At 46.5% G+C, this 4086-nt stretch overlaps 1 long non-coding RNA gene across 1 annotated transcript; it reads right to left on the bottom strand.

Moving 5' to 3' along the window:
• Positions 1–1883: 1883 nt before the first annotated feature.
• LOC148692294 (uncharacterized) lies at positions 1884–2674 on the bottom strand. The gene is made up of 2 exons (XR_015953808.1): positions 2469–2674; positions 1884–2166 (listed from the first exon to the last, which is right to left on the bottom strand). It is a non-coding gene; the product is annotated as an uncharacterized LOC148692294 (long non-coding RNA).
• Between the last annotated feature and the right edge of the window lie 1412 nt (positions 2675–4086).

Raw genomic sequence — 4086 nt, 5'->3', positions numbered from 1 at the left:
AAAATATTTTAAATCACCAAGGTCTTTTATCCGAAAATGATCACGGAGAAAAGACTTCAGAGAATTAATGGCACTAGCATCATTGCCTGTAATCACAATATCATCCACATAAATGAGCAAAGCTGTGAAAGAAATACCAGACTTTTTAGTGAACAATGAATAGTCAGCTTTGGATTGTTGAAAACCGGCAGAAATGATGGCACTAGTGAATTTGGCAAACCATTGGCGAGAAGCCTGCTTAAGACCATAAAGTGACTTGTGAAGGCGACACACAAGATTCTCCCCCTGTCGCCGAAGACCAGGAGGAGGAGACACATAGATTTCTTCATGTAAGTCACCATGTAAGAAAGCATTATTAACATCAAGCTGATGAAGAGACCAAGACTGACTAGCAGCAAGAGCAAGAAGACAACGCACCGTAATCATCTTAGCAGTAGGAGAAAAAGTGTCATGATAATCAATACCTTCAGCCTGAGTGAAGCCTTTAGCAACCAAACGAGCTTTGTAGCGGTCAATAGAGCCGTCGGAATTGTGCTTGAGTTTGTACACCCACTTACAACCAATGGGAATTTTGCCAGGGGGCAAGGAAGTTAAAGTCCAAGTACCATTAGCATGTAAAGCTTGAAGCTCCTCAGTCATAGCACGTTGCCAATTGGGGTCAGTGGCAGCCTCGGCAAAGGAGGAAGGCTCCACAGTCCGACTGACAGAGTTAATGTAAGAAAAATGCCTGGGAGAGTAACGGTGATAAGAGAGAAAATTACAAAGTGGATATCGCGTACCTTGTGTAGAACCGGGTTGCGAAGTCGAAGATGGGTGGGATGGCAGAATCACCTGCGAGCAAACGTAGTCTTTTAAATAGGATGGAGGTTTATGGGCACGGGAAGAGGTGCGGGGAAGGGGAGGATTGGTAGGTAGTGGGGGGGTAGGGATGTCCGTGGGTAAAAGGGTGAAAGGTAAGGAAGTAGCGGGGGGGGGGGGGGGGGGGGAAGGAGGGGATGCCGAGAGGGCAGGGGCATGGGGAGGAACGGGTAATGGGGCAGCAAGGGAATCTGTGGGAGGCGTGGAAGGGGAGGAAGGTGGAGGAGGGTGAGGCGTCGGGGCAGGAAGGGGTGGGTTATATGTAAAGTCCAGAGGGGGTGGGATGGGTAGGGTAGGCGAAGAGGATGGGATAGGAGGGTGAGAAACGGCATAAGGGAAAGTAGTTTCGTGAAAGATGACGTCTCGACTAGTGAAAATGCGGTGATTGTCGAGATCGTAAAGGGTATAGGCCTTTTGTCCATGAGGATAACCGAGAAAAATGCAACGATGAGCCCGAGGGGAAAATTTGGTGGTGGGAGTGACAGAGGTGGCATATGCCAGACAACCAAAGACGCGGAAGTGGTCATAAGATGGGGTTTTCGAAAAGAGAACCTCAAATGGGGATTTATGATGGAGAAGACGGGTAGGGAGACGATTGATGAGATAAGTAGCGGTAAGAACACATTCCCCCCAAAACTTGATAGGAAGATGGGATTGAAAACGAAGGGCGCGAGCGGTTTCAAGAAGATGACGATGTTTTCTTTCAACAACGCCATTTTGTTAGGGGGTATAAACACAAGAAGTTTGTAAAAGCACCCCATGATCAGAGAAAAAACTACGAAGAGATAAAAATTCACCACCATTGTCAGTACGAATGCATTGGATGGTAGTGCGGAATTGGGTAGTGACATAAGCAAAAAAATCCTTAATTAATTGTTGAGTGTCGGATTTATGTTTCATGATGAAGACCCACGTAAAGCGAGAAAAATCATCCACAATGGTTAAGAAATAATGAGCACCAGAAAGAGAAGAAGATTGACGATTCGGGCCCCAAATATCACAATGAATTAAAGCAAAAGGGAAAGTGGATGAAATTGAACTCAAAAGAAAAGGTTGACGAGTTTGTTTTGCCAACGGACAAACATCACAAATATGACTAGAATCAAAAGTGCAATTAAGAGAGCTAGATGCTAAAGCTTGCAAACGAGTGGAGGAGGGGTGACCAAGACGCCTATGCCAGAGGGAGGAGGGGATGGTAATGATGTTACAGAGAGGTTGATGGGTGGGGAGAGAAGAGGTAAGGGCCACAAGGTAATACAGATCGCCACGTCGCTTACCCACACCAATCATCGCCTTCGAAACCAAGTCCTGCAAAACACACCAAGAAGGAAAGAAGGTTATGGAACACGATAATCCATCTGTAAGTTTACCAACCGATAAAAGGTCCACTCGGAAATTAGGGACACATAAAACATCCTTCAAAGTAACTGATGAATTTAAAGGAAGAGTGCCGGTAAAAGTAATGGGAGCGGAAGCACCACTAGGCAAAGAAACAGGCGGCAAATGTGAAGGAGAGCGATTAACCAAACATGAAGGGGAAGAAGTAATATGATCCGTAGCACCACTGTCAAGAATCCATTGACCATGACGAGAGGTGACAGGTAACAAACCTTGGGCAAAATCAGTAGTGAGCACGGCATTGGCCTGAGGAGGGGTGGTGGTGTCACGTAGAGCAGCTAGAACACGGGAGTGCTGCTCGGCAGAGAGGTCAGGCATGCCAAGCTGCAAGTCATGCAAAGTGGGCTGGGCCCCGTGCACTTGGTGGGTCGCTGGAGTAGAAGAGGAGGCGGGGGCCTGGGTGCCTTGCACGTGATGGGCCTGGGTGAAATTATAGGGCCGGGAAGCAGAAAACCGTGGCTGCCGGGGAGGACTGGAAGGTGCATGGTTGCGGGAAGAACTGGAAGTAGTGGCACGGCGCGGTGGTCGCCACGGTTGGCCATGGAGGGGATGGCCAACGGGATAGCCATGAAGTTTATGGCAGGTGTCTCGGGTATGATAATCAAAATTGCAGTAGGTGCAGTGGAGGGGAGGACGAGCAGAGGAGGGACGGGACGGGCCACGAACAGCCATGGGAACGGCAGAGAAAGCTGCCGAAAAAAAAATTAGGGCTAGGGTTATAAACCTGCTCTGTATACCATGTAGAAAAAGGTATGTAGGCTAAAAAATATATTTGCTATTGATACGTGAATGTGGAAAAATGGAAGAGAATGCAAATGGAAGAGAATGCTTATTTTTTCATTATGTTTCTCTACAAGATTACAAGGATATATATACATGATACAAATGTGTAGGTAGGACAAGGTAGCCGTCCTAGTGTGTAGGTAAGACAAGGTAGGACGGCTGTAGGACGGCTTGACGGCTGTAGGACGGCTAGTGTGTAGGTAGGACAAGGTAGGACGACTGTAGGACGGCTTGACGGCTGTAGGACGACTTATTCTTCCAATAATAATATTATATACAATTACACAAGGACTCCAACCATATTCCTTATTTGTCTAACAAGCGACTCCACAAACTTCACAAAGCACCATAGATGACGGATTTGTAGCGAAACAGAGGAAGCTGGTGAGAAAACTCATTAGCAACATAGTCACCGAATGCAACAAAGTCGTCGAAGACAAATCCATAGGAGGTGGTGGTGTAAACACCCGAGTCGGAGCAAAACACACTTCCCGATCCATGAGAGGTGGTGGTGAGATCACCTGCACCGGAGCTCTACGCACATCCTGAGAAAAGCGCGACAAAACGCGTTTGAGAAAAGGAGCTATAAATCCGAATCAAATGGGTTAGAGGAAAGCCTAGGAGATGGAGGATGGGAAAGATGGTGGAAAGAAATTTGAATTGATGGCATAGGGTTTGGACAATTAAAGCACATATTGGGGATGATCGGCAGAAAAGTTGCAGAGAGAACTAAACCCAAGAGCCACCGACCTAGGCCATGGCTAGGGCCGGCAGCGGAGGAGATGAAATCTGAAAGAAAACTCAGCACACAGACTGAAAGGCTCTCACGGGGTGGAGAGAGACTCTCACAAAGGGAGACAATTGAGAAGATTTTCTTCTTTTTAACCAGCCTAACTTTAGTACTACTTTTTTTTTTTTTTTAGACAAATTCCAATTTTAATTTGCTACAGCGGAAAAATAAAAAACTTTAGTACTACTTGAATGCTCCATCCTTTTTGAAAAGGACAAGGATTGCCGGTCTATTTCTGATGCCTTTCCGTGTCTTCT

Source organism: Pyrus communis, chromosome 12 (genome assembly GCF_041283825.1).
Source record: "Pyrus communis isolate YQ-2024b chromosome 12, ASM4128382v1, whole genome shotgun sequence".
NCBI classification, from domain to species: domain Eukaryota; kingdom Viridiplantae; phylum Streptophyta; class Magnoliopsida; order Rosales; family Rosaceae; genus Pyrus; species Pyrus communis.
This window is presented reverse-complemented; position numbering and strand designations above follow the sequence as displayed.